General features: G+C 49.9%; 1 long non-coding RNA gene across 1 annotated transcript; it reads left to right on the forward strand.

The window, feature by feature from the left end:
* The first annotated feature begins 303 nt into the window (after positions 1 to 303).
* LOC116581284 lies at positions 304 to 10,027 on the forward strand. The gene is made up of 3 exons (XR_004281987.1): positions 304 to 461; positions 9,645 to 9,764; positions 9,851 to 10,027. It is a non-coding gene; the product is annotated as an uncharacterized LOC116581284 (long non-coding RNA).
* Positions 10,028 to 18,509: the final 8,482 nt, after the last annotated feature.

Consider the following 18,509-nt stretch of genomic DNA (forward strand, 5'->3'; position numbering starts at 1 on the left):
TGCACCACCCTGAACCCCATTACATGATGAGGACACAAACGCAAACCGAGACTCCTGTCTCCAGCGCCTGCTCTGTGCCCCCTGGGGTGTCCCTGAGGCACTAACACCTGCGCGGGGCAGGGACAGTGGTCTCAGCAGGACCTGAGAGGGAAACACCAGCCAACTACAATGTCACTCATAACTGTGACCACGCCCCTGTCACTTAACCTCTCACAACCTCCACCTCCCTGGCTATAAAATGGGAGGAGCCAGGCCCCTCCTAAAGGCTGATCAAGAGATCCAAGCATAAGAGCCAGCCTGGGGCCCAGCAGGTGGGACCTGGGCTTGAATAATGTCACCAGCCTTTGCTCTGTTTTCCTACTGTCCTGATTCAAGAAGCAAAGCTGGGCTCGGGCTTGTGAGAGTTCGGGGTGGGTGTGCTCTTTTCCAGGGAGGGTAGAGGGAACCGCTGGACCTGACAGGTAAGCAGCCAGCAGAGGACGGGTGTGTGCGTGATTGGGGGGGTGGTCCATGACCCTAACTGACTGGGAAAGTGGCCACCCACCCCAAGGTGAAGGGACAGGGCACTTTGCATATCAATAAGGTCAATTACCGGAGGTGGTCTGCTTCCTTGGTGCCGTTATTAACCTGTATTGCTCTTATTAACCTTTGTGATGAAGAATCTTTCAAAAATAATTATATTAAGGCACAATTCTCTGCACGTTTAAAATATGGGAATGTTCCATTTCGGTGCTCCCGGCGTCACGAGATAATGAAACACCTGATTGCCCGGCTACAGCCGTGACGTACTTAATCCGATTCCTGTCCTTGCTCTACTGGGGGCTCGGGGCCAGGCTAGGGAGGGGCAGGGGGCTCAGGAGACCCAGGGTGGGGGGGGTTTCAAGGGTGGGACTTTCCAGCAGACTCTGATGGGAAGGGATGAGGCTGGTCTCCTCTCCAGCAAGGGACTGGGGGACAAGGGCAAGCTCCCCTGAAACAGGACTGGGGCAGGCGCTGATTCTGTGCCAAGCACACGGAAGTGCGGGTCAGAGCCCCCACGGTGCCCGACACCTGTGAGGAGGGTTGAGGAGGACCAGGGAGGAGGAGAAGGTTCAGACCAGGAAGGGACAGATTTGGAAGATCTGGTGGACCCTGTCCATCCCAGCGAGACAAGACAAAAACAGACCCTCCTGGGAGTCAGGCAGCCCCCAGAGCTGTTGCACACGCTTAGCCAGAGTCTCAGCTGCTATGGAGGCCACATGCACCGTCCAAGAAGCTCAGTGTCAGGGTCGGCTCATTTCTGGTGGCTCCTTTCTGCTGGCTTCCCTTCTCTTCCACGACACCTTCCCCCTGTGCAGGGGAGGCAGCACAGGAGATTCACCTGTGCTGCTGAGGCTTCGGAGCTTAGGGACCAAAGCCTGGCACACGGCGAGCCCCCTGTGTTGTCTTATTAGTAGAGACGGTGGAAGCGAGGATGTGTGAGGCAGACCCGGGGGCTGCTGGAGCCCGGTCTTCAAACACAAACTCGAACTGGTGCCGGCCACCTTCTAGGCGAATTCTGTCAACATCTGCCTCCTTTACCCCAGCCTGTGGGTCTCAGCCTGCCCCCTGCACGCAGTGGCGGTTCATGGTCAGACAAAACTAACTCGGAGACACAGAGGGCGCAAGAAGCACCCTTTCCCCTTTGTCCCGCGAGGTCAGTGGGAAGTGAGATTTCCATGGCGCTCTGTGTGTTCCGCACATGGTCCCTTAAGTCACAACCTGGATGGACTAAGAGGAGGAAAAAAGAATGACTCCTAAACACAGGCCAGGGAGGTGGACACAGGGGTCAGCACGACTGGGGACAACTCAGGATCCGGGTCTTAGCGAACGTGTTGCTGATATCAACCCACTTTACAGATGAGGAAACCGAGTCACAGAGAGGTTAAAGAAGATTCCCAAGGTCACACAAGCTGGGACGTGCATCCAGCCACTTGGCTCTCAGAGTCTGCCTCGTTGCACCATGACCCTCACCTGCATGGAAATGGAAGGCTGAGAACCACAGGTGCGGGTGAGAGACAGCACGCCACGGCACACACTCTCTCTCGGCTGAAGGATAACGCAGGAGGGAATCGTGTGTGGGCTCAGCACACATCCTAGCCTCCCCATAAGTCAAGAGCCGGGAAACACGGGTGACTCAGACTCAAACAGCAGGGATAAGGGAGAGACTGCGATCTTGGCAAGCAGAAATCCCCAACCGGGCCAGGATTGTGTGGCAGGTGCACGGCCAAGGTCGTGTCGTTAGCCAGCTTTTACCTCAAGGAAGATGCCCACAGAACGGGCATCCAAGCCTCCCTCCTGGACCTTGTTGGGGATAGAAAAGGTGACAGGTTATCCCGCATTTCTTGTAACTGAGCAATCCAGAAGGCGAACAGGAACCAGACACCAGGAGCCATGAGGCCAACCCTGGTGAGGCCAAATACAGTGTCCCGGCCCCCACGGGCGCCTGGTCGCCAGAGAGACATTCCAGAGGAGTGCTTAGGAACAGCAGACTCCAGGTGACCTGCCTGACCTGCCGTCCCAGCTCCCCCACCGACTCTGGAGCCTCTGGACACTTCTGTGCCTCGTCTTCCTCACTGTTAGAATGAGATTGTCGTAAGGATGAAATAAATGGCTTAACACGAGCAAGGCTTGGTCTGGCCAATGCCCTAACCATGGTGAGCCCTAAGTCAGCAGGTAAAGAAGGTGCAGAAATAATACTAGAAATGGGGGGGGCAAACACACCCCTGTGCCACCCCAGGGCTTTGATCTCAAAAGCAGAGGCAGCACGGTGGTTCCAAACGCTTCCCACTGTGGGTATGAAAGTCCCTGACGTGTTAGGAGCCAAATGGCCCAGTGGGAAAGTGACACCTGTCCTGGGGAGGTGTGAGGGTGAAAAACCCACATCCACTGAAGGGGACAAACCCTCAGGGGCCCAGGCAGGCAAGAGCATAGGAGGACAGCTACCCTCCAACCCAGACATGCATCACCTGGAGGGTTTGTGGAAATACAGGCTGTGGGGCCCTACCCCGGAGAGGCTGACTCAGCTGGTTTGGGGCAGGGCCTGGGAATCAGCACGTCTGTCAAATGCCCCATAGCTGCCAGGGCCCAGGGGATGCTCTGAGAACCACTGGGCTAGAACAGTCAGGATGCGTGAAGCTCTCGAGAACAGCAGGTCGCCACACAGGGACACGGCTTCAAGTTCCCAAATCTTCAGGTGTCTGGAAGACAGGTCTTGGATCTAGAATCTGCCATGATGTATCCCAAGGTCTAAGACAGGGCCAGGCCCAAACACACAAAACACGGCCGAGCGCATCGTGAAGGCAGGCCCCGGGAGCCACGCAGACAAGCGCTCTGAGCACCTGACTTGGCTGACGTGCAGGGAAAGCGGGGAGCCTGATCATGTCGGGGGGGGCTTCTGTCCTCGGCTGCCATTACGACATCAAGAAAGTGGAGTGGCTTGTGTTTTGGTCTGAATTTAGAAGCAACTCTCCTTTGAAAGGAGTATGTAAATGTGGTTAAGAAAGAGTCTCTGAGAGCTGTAGGTAACACTCTAATAAAAAGGAAAGCGGGGTGGGTGGACAGGGAGCCAAAAATCGTGCGGAGGGACGGAGAGATAATGGGGAAAGGGGCTCAGCGTCTCTAACAAAAACACACCTGTCAGCTTTCAGCGCAAATATCCGGGACACCCATGCTAAAGCTCCGAGAGCGTCAAGCTGCATTAAAATGGAAAAAAAAAAATCCAGTTTCTTTCTTACATTTTTTTTTTCCCTTCCAGAAAGACTGTCTGAAAATCGGGAAATACAAGAATCTCAAAAACACCCCTTGGAGATCAAGAAAGTTGTTTTCTTTTATACACGTTTCCACAAATAGCATTTGGTAATAAAATCCTCTAATGGTTTGTGATATTAATTAAATGGGAATACACATTTGATTTCCACTCCATTCTTTCCGTCAAACCAATATCATCTGGGTTCTTTAGTGATGATCTAATTTCCCCTTCTTTTTATGAGAAATGTTTCCCGTACCACAATCAAGGTCCTTGTTTTTATGCAGGATAGACAAATGAATCATTCTGTTTTCCAAAATGGCAGTGCAGGTAAGGAGAATTTGCTCTCATTTTGCTTGTGGATTTATTCAGACCCACCAAAATCTCTTTTGGGTGTTTTTTTTATTTTCAGTTGGCATGATTTAGCATAGTTAGAACTAGAATCTGATGATTTCTAGTTACCGTTCTAATTGGGTCATTTGACTGAAAGCTGCTTTATGCCCCCGAGTTCAAAGTCCAAATTATATAAAAACATATATATAGTTTATTTTTTTTAATGGGTGAATGTTTCACAGCAAGGATTTAGGTTTTTCATTACGTGTTTGGTTTGAAGGTAGAGACCCAGAGTTTAGGACTTTCTACTGGGAAGTAGCACTGAGGGCAGATACAGGACGATGGCCCAGACCCCAACGAAGAAGCTATTGTAAATCAAACCGAAGGTTCTAGATATTGGTACTGTCCAGTTTGGAGGGACTGAAAATGATCTGTCCTCCAGTTATCAGTGGGCAGGTAGAGTGTGAAAAACCAGGGATACTCCGTGCTCCTCGGCGGATAAATGGGGAGTCTGGTCAAACTCAGACAGTGTCCTCCTCACAAGCACAGTCGGGTTATAGGTCTGTTGGGAGAGACGGGAGGATCCAGGTCAGGATTTCTGAAGCCTTGACTTTCAAAGTGGCTTCCAAGCTCACCCAGTTCACACAGCTATTTCTTTCTGAGGCTGTCTCAGGCCACGACCACACTCTGATTCCGAGCCCCTTCCTACCCATTAAATTGATCCATGAGTCGCTCTATTTTCATCTCTGATTCACTTAATTACCTATGCTCTGCTCAAGATCCAAGGCCACAATTACTGTTTCCATGGGAATAAGATTCACGGTGGCTTTTCCATCCCCCCGTACACGTCATTTTAATGCTGCCTTCTGCAGCTCCCCTGGATATGCCCATCCTTAGGGAATGTTCTCCATGCCAAGCCCAGAGGCCTTCAGAATGGGCCGTAAGCCCAAGTCATGGTCACGGGTACCATTGGCCCAGACAAGAAGAATATCCTCTTTTCTTTCCTGCTGGGGCCCAGCATCTGGGAAAGAATCCTTGCAAACACCACCTCCCGGTCCTCGGTTTCCTACCGAAGACAGACATCATGGTTCCCAGCAATGCTTCTACCGTCTTCCCACACAGATTTTCAAAGACAACGCGCATAGTGCAAGACAGTCCATGCCTACCAAGCTCTAGGCAACCTGTGGGTGTTCATCTTCGATTTTGGTTACTGGAAGCTTAAAAGCAGACAAGTGTCTGGCACTGGGCCTCAAAGGAGGAGTAGAATTCTGTGGGACATCACCATGGGGGATGTCTTCCTTATTTTTATAATGAAAACACTCAAGTCTAGCGTGACTAGAAATGGCCGCAGTCGTCACCCTCACTGCACCTGGTATGAGCTGGGCTACCTTGAAGGACTGCCTCTCTGACTTTACTTACTACTCAGCAGACTGAGCACAAAATCCTCCCTGCCTCATGGGGTCCTCGTGCAGAGTAACTGGCCTGTCCTTGCAAAGGCCCTCCCAAGTGCCACACGTGCCCTTCTCCCCGACTTTTCTTTAAAGAAGTGGCCCCAAACCATAGAAAGACCACCTCTTTGATGTCATTCAGATTCACAGATCCATGACTTAACCTGTTAAATGTCAGCTTCCTGATCTACCACCACCTTGTCCCCAAATGGGAAAGGTGAGATTCGCCTTGCTTGAGGGCAGGGGGTGGGGCAGTTAGCTACCGGCCCCAGTATGGACTAGGCACTTGATGAACGGTTCCTCTTTTCTCTCTTGAGTTCCCATCCTGACTCTGCTATTTACCTCTGTGTAACCTTGGGAGAGTTCTTTAACCTTCCTTGGCCTGAATTTCCGGACCCATAAAACTAGGGGATTTGGCCAGCTCCTCTTTGAATTTCCTTGCAATTCTACCATTCCATGATTCTGTGACTTTAAGCCACCCGGGGGATATGGTAATGGTTACATTACACAGAAGACTTGGATGTAATATTATGAGCTCTAACACAGGCTTCCTGCAAATTCTGCCACCCTCCCCAGCAGAATTCCCTATTGTTCTGAGTGTAATGAATAATCCAACACAATACCTCCACTGTCTGAGTCCTGCCCAGGTCCATACTCAGGGGCCAGCCAGAGGCAACATTGTGAAGCTGGAGAGGGATGCTGTCAACATCCCGTCTTCCCCTGGCAGTGCCCCCTGCCCCAGATAAATGTATTATTCACGTACCTTGACACCCCCCACCAGCGCCAACACTCTAACTACTTCCTGCTCCCCCAAGAGCCTCCAAATCCACCTTCCTTTTCTTCCACTCCTCTGGGACCCAGTGTGCTTTCTGCCCCTCTTATGAACTGATTCATTTAAATACATATTACTTGCTTTAAAAGATACAAAGTTGAACAAGACATAGGCGCTCACCACGGGAGCCTTCAATCTGAAAGGCAGGGGATCCTAACACACAATTATAAATTGGAACACACCAAGTACAGAAACAAAAATAAAATAACATTTCTTTCTGAAAAGGGAAAGTGCACTGCTCCTTGAAGCAAGGAGGGAAGGCTTTGTGGAAACAGGGCACTGGAGCGGTACCCCAGGTGTAGCTAGCGTCTGATAGGCAATGATGGGAGACATAAAGAGCATCAGAGGAAGAAAAGCATAAGCGAAAATACCGAGCGAGGAGGCATCCAGCAGGTGTCGGAAACCAAGAGCAATCACAGAAAGGAACAATGAAAGAGGTTAGCAAGTCTGCTTGAAACTCTATCACGGATGCCTGGGAAGCCTAACTAAGGTGGTTTTGGGGTTTTCTGGTGTTTTTTGTTGGTGGTGTTTTTTTCCCCCAATAGATGAGAGAGAGCTATTGACGGTCATGGGGCAAGGACAGAGCAAGGGGAGGTCAGACAATCTCCACAGGAAGTGTAATCCAGGAGCCACCTTTGCGAGGACTGAAGCAGAAGCATGGGAAGCAGGCAGCAGGCTCACTGATGTCTTTGAGGGAACTGGTGACAGATAATGAGATCGGAGACTCACGGAGTAGTCAGGGGAAGGGGGAGAGAATCACAAGAGGGGTAATCAATGGGACTGGGCTCTCATGACATAGAGAAGGCAAGAAACACAAGAAAGGGACAAAGAACCAAAACCTTGATGACTGGAGACAGGGACAAGGAGAAGGCAGACCAAAGGCTGGGTTTGGGTGGGACGAGCATGAATTTGGTTTGCTAGACATTGAGTTTCCAACGCTTTGGGGATGACAGGGACAAGTGTTTAAGCCCGGATTCACAAGGGGAGTGGGGCTGAGCCTAGAGAAGTGGCAGCAGAAGCAGTGGGGTTGAACACATTTGGACGAAAATGAGTGTTTCGAGAGAAGGAAAGCCACATGAATCTCCATTTGTGGAATGGACTGGAAGCAGAAGGCGTATGGGCCCATGGCCAGAAAGTCAGCACCAAGGCAGCAAAGGGATTCCAGAACAGATCATGGTTCCTGGGTTAAATACCAGTAATGAGTTTTCAATGTAACCCAGGCACTCCTCTGTGGCCAGTCTGGGTGGCGGGTGGGAAGCCATGCAGGAAAGGCAACCCCACTGCCCACTCTTGACAGGGTTAGCCCTGCTCTAGCTCAAATGTGAGTTCCCACCTTTTCACTCCATAGAGCAGCTTTACTGGGGGCAGAGATGCGAGTTCTGTGTTCACAGAATCCCTCTCAGGAGCGCAGCTCTGTCTTCGGGCAGACCTTCGTGAGCCCACAGTGGGGAGGGGAGGTGTGCAGAGAATACGCATGAGTGTGTGGAAAGGAATCAGAGGCTGGACAGAAGCTGCTCTGCACAACAGAGAAAAGAGAATGAGCAGTTCGTGGGGGCAAGTGGACAGAGAAACTGAGGTCCCAAAATGGGAGTGGGAATGAGAGAAAGAATCTATAAGCAGGAGGAAGCCTGATCCTGGGGCTGGAGGATGAGGACATTTTAGGAATTGTCCTCACATGGAGAAATCTTAGAGGCATATTACCCAGGGGGGAAGCCAATCTGGAAGGGCTACATACTACCCGATTCCAGCTACATGACATTCTGGAAAAGGCTACACAATGGAGGCAGGAAACAAGATTAGCAGTTGCCAGGCACTGGGTGTCGGGAGGCGTGAAGAGGCAGACCACAGAGGGTTTTAAGGCCAGTGAAACTAGTCTCACCATATTACAGCAGTGGATACATGTCCACCTGTTGGCCCAAACTGTTGGCCCACTGTTGGCCCAAACCCACAGAATGTGCAATGTCCACAATGGACCATAGTGGTGGCCATGGGCTTGGGTGTTGATAGTGTGTCCCTGCAGGTCCATCAGTTGCTATAAATGTAGGACTCTGGTGCAGGGTGTTCACAGTGGGGGACCCAGGGGTGGGGGTGGGAGATTGGGAGTTTATGAGAACCCTGGCTTTATGCTCAGTTTTGCAATAAACATAAGACTGCTCTAAAAAAAATCAGGTCTGTCCAAAAGGAAAAAAGAATAGATACAGATAGTGCTTATTTATTTATTTATTTATTTATTTATTTATTTGAGAAAGAGAGACAGGGGTTGGGGGAAGAAGCAGAGAGACAGGGAGAAGCAGACTCCATGCTGAGCAGGGAGCCCGATGCGGGGCTTGATCCCATGGCCCTGAGGTCATGACCTGAGCCAAAATCAAGAGCCAGACACTCAAATGACTGTGCCACCCAGGTCACCCAGATATTGCTTCTTTTAAATATTTGTTTGCATTGTTGCAGATAAACCCTCTTCTTTCTGCCTCCCAACCCTCTCCCACCAAGACTTATTAACGTATCCTGAAATTGAAACATCCTTGGCCTAGGTGGATTTTCCTTTTTCTTTTTATTACTCAGAGGCTGAGTTTTAGGTACAGAAACACCCTCCCAGGCCTGAGTCAGGAGCCAGAGGGGACCCAGAGATTTGAAGTCTTAGAGAAGTCAAGAAATTGAAGGAAAGCTTCAGATTTCCCTAGTCAGGCATCCCTAGCCAAGGGTAAGATCTGGAAGTCCCCAGGTTGGCCTAGTTACTAACAGCAACACTTGGCGATTTTCAGTGACTCTGGAGGACAGGGACATAGAAGAGAGGGCACCATGTGAGGACCTGAGCTGGGCCGTGAACACTAGCTTTGACCTTGCCCAAGGGCCTGCATTTCACGGTCCTCTCTGCTCTAAAATCCTATGCTTCTATAGAACTCTAGACTTCCATGTGGCTTTGACCCTTCCCAAAGAAAACCTCATTTCCAACCTGGGGTGCCAGTCTGCAGTCAGCAGAATGACCGACCGCCTGTATTCCTGAATCCCAACGTAAGTAGTAGAACCTGCCAGAAATACAGGGGTCCTTTCACCTCCGGGATCCCCAAGATACCCGCTCCGGAGGGCTGATCACGCTCCCGCCCTCCCCGCAGGGTGGCCACGGCCAGGAACTACCTACAACACCGTGACAGCTGTTCCACAGACTGGACAGGAAGGGCGCCAGCAGCCGTCCGTCGGGCCCAGCAGCCACACAAGCATCAGGCGTGGTGAAGTGATCTCTGCTGACTTCCATTAATCTCTCCAGGGCCCCCTGAGGTCAGAGATGTTTAAACAGCGGTGGAAGGTTGAACTCGCTCCCCAGGCCAGCACAGCTCATCTACTCCCCATGGGCGGCAGGCTTTCTCCTTCATGGCCAAACCGCCAGGTGAGCAATAGGCGAATTGCAAGGTGTGCAAATATTTGGCTTCATCCATGATCAAATAAATCATTTTTCCTCTCCCTGAGCTCTAGGAAAACCCAGCAAAGCTCCCGGACCTGCCCGGCCACCGAGATTTATGCACGCGAAGCACCCCCATGCTTAAAGAAAATGCGAGGCTGTAAAGAGAGTGCATTGTTACGCACGCACAAATTACGACTAGGATCTCAAAGCTTCATTTTTTCGGGAACATATCTTCTCGGAGCATGTTAGCCGGCGCATAGTAATGGGTAATATTTCGCCTGGAAATAAAGCATCTTTACATGAGGAGTTAAAATAAGGTTTCATCTTCAAAACCTCTCTGCCATAATTATTTGGATTCACGTAGGCTGGGTAAGGGAAGTGGCTCAAGGTTTTCATGTTTTTCTAGAAGGTCCTGGGCCTTCGAGCAGCCACACGGCGTTGCCCGTCCCATCCCCAGAGGAAAACGAGAGTGAGTTCATGATAAGTCACACGTCACGCGTCACGCCCCAGGGCGGCCAGAGGGAGCCTGGCTGTGTTTCCCACATGGTGTCCAGGCACATGCCGATTCCTTCCAAATGATGCCAGGAAGCTTGGTAACCCGGGAAAAACACGTCATCAGTTTGGTCTGGAGGCTTTATACTTTCAGATGACTTGTTCTGCACAAACTCAACAGTTGCCTATTTTCCGCAAATTTAACTCAGTGGGTTTATGCATTTGGGGTATGGCTCCTAATTGGGCTTTGATAGTACAAGGGCAGGAACAATGTGGGAATTCATGGGCCCTGGGTGTTTTTTGTTTTGTTTGTTTTGTTTTGTTTTGTTTTAATCTCAGCTCTTCCTTCCTCCCTCAAGTGATAGTGTGGCCTTCTGCCTTGTCTTCCTCCTCCTCCTTCTGGACTCCCTTTAGGAAGGGAACGGCAGTGATCCGCTCCCGAGGAGACACCAGCATGGACCTGGTCCAGCCAAGTTGTGGGGACACTGTTGTTGGCACCAACATCAAGAAATCACCCACCAGAGCGAGAACACTCTATGCTTGCCCACGATCACTACACCAGCTTCAGAAAGGAGCCTCCTTCTGGGTGGTGGTCTTAGAACACACGTGCTCCTTACTCCCAAACGACGTGCAGCTGTCCTCCACAACGAGTAACCCACATTCTCAAACCCAGGTAACTGTGTGGGACTTGCACGTGGCTTTATCAAATGACTCAAATATCAGGACCTCGTGCCTTCTTGGGCACATACAACTGCCGGTTTCTTTGGGCCCGATCTCTCCAAAAGACACAAGTCCTCTCTCTCCAGACCACAGATGCTCATGTAGGTTCTCAGGATAAATCCAACAGACCTTAGTTTCTAGAGTCTTCCATGACTGGATTCTTCACACCTACCAGCTCTCTAAACTTCCTATTTCCTCCAATTCCTTATTGGGGGTTACCTCTAGACTTCCGCGGACTCCTCATGTCTGCCTCAGAGCCGCACGGGGCTGCCTGGCTTCCCTTCCACTTTCTTCCGAGTCAGCATAAAGCGAGCAATCCCCCCCCAAAGCCATATCTGTTGCGACATCCTTGACAATGTCTATCTACTCCAAAAAGAGGGGGCAGCGATACACCTACAACAGAGTAGGAAAAGCACACCGGTAATCCAGGATCCAGTAAGGTCACGGCAGGGTCAAGTGCATTAAGCATCTACTGTGTACCGGATATGTGTTTAAAACCTTGTTCTTTTCAGACCTACCAACAACCAGGTGAGTCAAGCCGTGTCATCTCTGTGGGACAGCTGAGGATTCTGAGTCTCAGGGAAGTTAGGGAGCTGTGGAAGGTCACGCACTGGCCTCACCCAGGTCTCTGATATTTGGTAAAAGATCTCGGTTCACAATACGGGACTTGGGCCCCGATGTCCCTCCACTTTGCGCCACCCCCTTCTTGCTCCTTCTGCCACTGTCAAGTCAGGGACCTGCGATGCCGCACACTTGGGTTAGAAATGCAGATTTAATATCCCACGAAAGTGCTTCATCCAGAGGAGGGGGGCAAGGAGCACACGTGTTCTTACTCCTGAGCTTTTTATTATGAAATAATTATGGAGGAACAAGAAGTCACAAAAATAGCACAGAGGGGCCCCATGTACCCTGCACCATTTTCTCCCAGTTGAACAAGATTTTCCATGTAATAATTGTGCCATTAGTCAGTTCTAAATATATCCCTATATCCCCTAAGATTTCTTCTTTGTCCCACGAGAAACAAGTAAAATTTTAAGTTCAAATATAGATATTTCTGCAACTTATTTTTTATGATATCTGGTTTAATTGATTGTAGATAGTAAAATGCTGCCTCTATGTTATTCTTTGATATTTTCAGACTTTTGCTTTATGGTTTCCTCAATGGTCAATTTTTGCAAACCTGTCCTGTACAGTAGAAATGAATATATATTCACTAATTACTGGGCATGGAGAATGTCTTTTGTACCTTGGAGAGTTTCAGAAGATATTTAAATAATCTATGACCTTCTGTGTTTCGGTCTGTTGTATCTGATATCGAGAGTGATGCAGAAATCTCCCAGAATCATGATGGTTTTGTTCAATTCTCCGTATAACTCAATCAAGTTTTTCCTTTATATTTTTTGAGACTATTTTAGCATTTTGAGTTTGAAGGTGTTTTAGATTTCTAAAGAAATGTTGCATTTAACATCGTGTAGATCACATCAGTATGCCTAATTCTTCCCTTTGCCTTAGAAAGCACTTGTCCAGTGTGAAGGTGGCAGCTTCCTCTCACGAGGTAGATGGCTTGTCTATCTTTTCCATCTAAATACTGCCAACGTCTCTGTGTCTTCAGGTTTGGGGTACGTCTCCTGTATCGTGCCCTCGGATGGATTTCTCTTGTTTCTTTCATTCTCTCATCGTCTGCCTCTCGACTGATGAGTCCACGCACAGTGAATGAGCAAACTGATTTTTACGTATTCATTTTTCACTATTCTATTCTGTGCTTTCTCACCGTTATTTTTATGCTTTTTAATGTTTCCAGTTCTGCATCCTTAAATTAGTTTTCCTTTATGCTTTTATGTCCCTCTACTACTTAGAAATTATATGCTCAGCTTTTCTGTGCCCAGTGGTTGCAATTTTAACAAGCTTACAGGGCTAACCAAGCCCTCGAGTTAATCCATACCTCCACCCTCCTCCAGAACAAGCACACGGCCTTCATGCTAATCACCCACCCCTGCCCCTGTAAGACTGGAGACCAACATCAGAATTCCTTCTCCTGGGTGAGAGGCCCAGGATCTGTGGTCACCATGTCTTCTGATGTGTGAAGAAAGCAGACCTGTGGGGTGCCTGGGTGCCTCAGAGGGCTAAGCATCTGCCTTCAGCTCGGGTCCTGGGATCGAGCCCCACATCGGGCTCTCTGCTCCGCAGGGAGCCTGCTTCCCTTCCTCTCTCTCTGCCTGCCTCTCTGCCTACTTGTGATCTCTCTGTCAAATAAATAAATAAAATCTTAAAAAAAGAAAGAAAGAAAACTGATCTGAGAGAAGAGAAAGCAAACATGCAGACAGAAACCAAGAGGACAGATGGGACTATTTCTGGCAGAAATGGAATTCCTGGTTCCTTCCCCTTCCAGTGGGAAGAGCTTTTCTCTCTCCCTCTTAGAACACGTGTCCTGGGCTTTGGTCTGATTAGACCAAATTCTAGTCTCAGGTCTCTTCCTCAGACAATCCTCTGTTCCTAGGGGCGGACTGTACTGTGTAACTGAGCAGGAGGACAGTGGTGCCATTTTCTCCAGGATGCCATGGGCCACCATATGGATCGGTGGGTCCCCACCATGCATGCAAACGGAAACGGCATGGTGTCATGAAGAGAAGGAGAAACTGGTTCTGGAAGCTCCTGAAGCATATATCCGCTCCTCCAGTAAAGAGGCGGTAACGGTGGGCTAGGGACACTGCATTCAGCCCTTTCCATATTCATTTAAATGAGGTCTAACCATTCATTAACCTACAAAATGCTTGTATGCCAGGCATTGGGAAGAACTAACAGAAAAGGCAGGGTAGCCCGGAAGGATTCAGGTTTCGGGTTCGCAGACAAAGCACTGGACTAGAGTAACTTCTGTAATCGGGGTATGAGTAAGTGGCCAAGGGAAATAAAAGGAGAGGCAGATCCTGGGAGACCTTCCCAATGGAAGGAATGCCTGGGGTGAGTCCTGTAGGGTAAACAGACGTTCTTCAGTCAAAAGGGGCAGGACGAACGGGGTCATATTCCCCTTCTGGGGGGCACAGCATCAGCACAGTGTGAAAGGTTCAGTTCTCAGGTTGGAGAACTTCTCTGCTACCTTCCAGTAATTTCCACATCAGAACAGTACGTCGTGGGCATCAAACCATCCCCGTTCTAACCATCTGTCCGCTGTTCTCTGCGTCCTCAGAAGGCTGTAGCTCTGTTCAACGAGTTCGCGCTCTTGCCCGTAACCTCCCATGTTACCAGTGAGACAACTGAGGCCCAGCAAGGTGAAGCCCTCTGCTCCAATGTATGAAACTGCCTTGTCTTCTTAAGGCAAAAGCAGCCGCTCATGGAGGGCTCAATTCCTGTCTCAGCCCTACCCCTGAAGAGGTTAGCATCAGACTCTGCAATCAGTGAGTAACTGATTAATACCAGAAAGAGCTACCCAGGACGCCGAAGGTCACCTCTCGGGCTGTGCCCTGAGATACAGACTGCCAAGCTCTTCGAAGGGGAAGTTAACAGTAATAAAAAAAAAAAAAAAAAAAAGTAAGTAACAGTCTGGGGCTTCTGGCCTGCTCAGTTGGAAGAGCCTATAACGCTTGATCTTGGGGTCGTGAGTTCGAGCCCCATGTTGGGTGTGGAAATTACTTAAATAAAAATAAAACTTGAAAAGAAAAACTGGGGCACCTGGGGGGCTCAGTCGGTTAGTCGTCCGACTCTTGGTTTCAGCTCAGGTCATGATCTCAGGGTCCTGATCGAGCCCCACACAGGGAGGACTCCACACTGAGCGTGGAATCTGGTTGGGATTCTCTCTCCTCCTTCTGCCCCTTCCCGTGCTCACACGTGCATTTTCTCTCTCTCTCTCTCTCTCTCTCTCAAAAAACAAAACAAAACAAAAAACCTAATAGTCATTTAACAGATATTGCCTGCTCAAAATTGTATCAAGTTCTTTTCATGTATTTCTTTCAATTCGTAGAGCGCCTGCATGAACGGCGTTATCAACAGTCCCAATAGTAATATTTAGCCCTATTTAATGGAGGAAACTGAGGCTTGGTATTGCTATATCGCTGGCCCCCTGCCACATGGTGGGGTTCACAGTGGAATTCAGACCGGACCCAGGGCTATCTGCTTCTGGGGCACCTCCTCTCTGCTACTACGTCTTGAGCCTCCTTGTGGATGGCTCTCCTGGACAACTGGAAATGGCTCAGACATGGAAAATGCAATTTACACCTTCATCTCTGCCTCTCAGTGTAATGGCCTGTACACCCTCCGAGACCATTTCTGGAAAGAAGTCGCTCATCTCTTAATCTGGAAATCTGAGCAAACGCAGAACCAGCTGCCCACCAGAGAGGCCCAGGAGGCTGGGCTTTCCAGCTGTGACCTTTCCCAAGACAAACCCATCTGTGTCACCAGCTTCCACTCAACAATCTTTCTGATGCTGCTTCTTTAGAAAGGCTTTCAGGGAAGACAAGTCACCATCCCCTTCTTACCCCAATTTCTGTAAAGTAGGGCTATGCTCTGGGCAGCTCTCCAGAGTTGAGACCCAACGATGGCCCAAGATGGCATCTGCCTTCAAGAAACCACCACTCTAGGACGAGAGTCCGGCATGTGGATTCTAAGTGCGACAGAGCAGCAGAGACGGCACGATGTATGCATGACCACAGCAATGGCAAGGAGAAGAGGAACCACTGGCCTTGGAGAGAGTACCAAGTGCCCGGCAGTGTAGCAGGTGTTCTACATGGAGGACCTGTCTTCAGCTCAGGCTGCTACAGCAGAACACCACGGATGGGGTGGCTGGAACAGAGACATTTATTTCTCACAGATCTGAGGGCTGAGAAGTCCAAGACCAAGGAGCAAGCAGATCTAAAGTCTGGTGAGAACCCGTATCCTAGTTCATCGACAGTCACCCTCTGGCTGGAGCATCAAACGGCAGAGCGTAGGGAAACAGTGCTCGTTTCTCCTAGAAGGGCACTAATCTCATTTGGGAGGGCTCTACCCTAGGGACCTAATCACCTCCATCTCCAAATATCATCATTTTGGGGGTGAGGCTTTCAACATATGATGTGGTGGGCTCAGGGGAGGTGTGTGTGGGGGGGAAGGAATCACAAACATTTAGCATATAACATCGCCTGCTCCTTCTCCATAACGTATCTGAAGAAGGCACCTCTAGCGTCTGCTTCATACTCTGTACACATTTTACACAGGCACAGAAAGGTTAAGTCACAGCCCCAGATCATCAGGAGTGGTGAGATGCAGATAAGATTAAGGCTGTCTGATCCCCCAAATCAGCTCTGTAACTGCACCCAGGCACCGAGTCCTAGATGGGGGATGCTTCGGGAATCCCGAGCAGACAGCGAGGCGGGCTTTCAGGGACAGGAGGAGCCACGAAGGTGCCAAGGAGTGTAAAGGCATGTGATGGAGGGGGCGGTGGGGGAGGGTGCCTCGGGACCGTGTCACAAGCCCTTAGCAGAGTCTGTGACAGGAGAAGGAGCAGGAGCTTTCCTGCGAGGCACATAAATGTCCATGTGCTAAGGTCAGAGCTCTGATGGCAAAATACCGGGTTTGACTCCTGGATGCGCTACTTAGCTCGTACGTCACCTACACCCCAAATTTCCGTCTATGCAAAATATGAACAGTTAGAGTTTTTCACTTCTTGGGGTCCTAAAGAAAAATAAAATGGGATAAGCCATAGAGATGCTAACCACCCCACCGTGTTAAATACACGTTAGCCTAGGGGCTCCTGGGTCGTTCCATGGGTTAAGCATCTGACTCTCAGTTTCAGCTCAGGTCTTGATCTCAGGGTCATGAGATGGATCCCCAGGGAGATCGAGCCCCATCGAGAGATTCTCTCTCTCTCTCTCTCTCTCCCTCCCTCTGCCCCTCCCCACTGTCATCTGTGCTCATTCCCTTTCTCTCTTTCTTAAAAAAAAAAAAAATCCATGGTAGCCTAGGAAAAAATAGAAAGTGACTTTCACTGGGAGACCTAACAAATGAGTAAGAGGGCTGAGTCAGATCAACAGCAGAAAGGGGCAGGAGGAAGAGGTGTGACACGCAAAAGAAACGCAAGTGACAATGTTCAGAGACAAGACTCGAGGTTGGGTCCTGGCAGCTCAAGAGAAGGAGGAGCAGGGAAGGGTGGAGATCCCCGTGGAAGGGTCGGCAGAGGCGTGCTCACGAGGCACCCTGCAGGGCGGGCCGATGGCAGAGAATCTAGTACAAAGCGCTGTTTAAGCAGGGAGGGTCCCATTCAGGTTTTTCCCATACATCAGGCTATAGGTGGTGGTGGTGTGGACTAAAGCAGGAAACACGGGGAGAAGAGGATGGATCCGGGACATGTCTGGGGCTGGATGAGTGATTTGGTTTTGGGAAGAGTGAGGGAAGCATCGCCATGACAACGGGGTGTGGTCTGCATAACAGGGAGTTGGAGGTACCTAAGAGAGAAGCCTGGTGGGGAGGCTCTGGGATGTCGGTGAGATATCCAGGTGGAGCTTCCATGGGGAACAACGGACACCAGGCTAGAGCTCAGGAGAGGGGTCTGGGCCATTCGGGAATCACAGCAGGTGTATGTCAGTTGCCCGTCTCCACATTTGGAGATGTCTCCTTTTTGTTCTCATTTCTTTGCAATGTACCTCGGACTAAAAAATTCTTTTCTCCGGCCTAAGATTTGGTTAATGGGATAGAACAAAAGTATAAGGAAACTGTCAGCTCATCTTTTCTGCTGCCTGGGATGGAGATGTGATGGCTGGAACCTCAAGGATCCATCTTCGACCATGAGGTAGAAATCAGGCTCTGAGGCTGTTGGGGCAGAAGGATGAATGCTTGTATCCCTGATGGCTTTGAGGTGGTGGCAGCAGCCCTCAGTGGCCCACCTCTGGAACTCATTGACCTACTACAAAGGAGATGCCTATAATAGGGGCTGAGAAGGAGCCAAGATGAGACTGTTGAGAATGAAGGGGGCTGGTGCCCAAGGACGGCCAGAGCGGGTGTAGATAGATGAGGCCCAGGTGAATTCCCTGAGCCAAAGACCCTCCCTCTGTTGTGTGTCCTTGTGTAGGGCAGTGCAAAGAAGGGGGCTCAACACAGACCCCAGGCATGAAGGCCTCAGACCCCTTCAAGCCAAATACTCCAATGACAGTTAGAACCCTTTTCCTCATATGAAAACAACATCTTCCTTCCCATGATTCCTACCCATAGCCTCCCAAAGACACACTGAATAAAACCTACACCCTCAGCTTCAAACAGGCCTTCTAAACTTCAAAGATATCATTCTTGTTCTCCCTTCCGGCTAGATGAAGCCTCGGTACCTGCCTCTCAAACGTTCCCCCCACCGCTCAAACCCCAGATCCTTCCCAGGGCTCCTTTCCCTCTTCTAAATGGACATTATCTTGTTTACATCCCCGAGTGGGCACAAGCTAAAGCCGGCTGACGAGTCTTGGAGCCCATCACCTCCCTGGATGGGCTCTGCGCTCCTATTAATGTTGCCAGAGTGGTATGGGTTTCTCCGGGAGCCGATCGCCCGGTGGTCTATGCTGAGCTTGA

This window comes from Mustela erminea, chromosome 20, assembly GCF_009829155.1.
Source record: "Mustela erminea isolate mMusErm1 chromosome 20, mMusErm1.Pri, whole genome shotgun sequence".
NCBI classification, from domain to species: domain Eukaryota; kingdom Metazoa; phylum Chordata; class Mammalia; order Carnivora; family Mustelidae; genus Mustela; species Mustela erminea.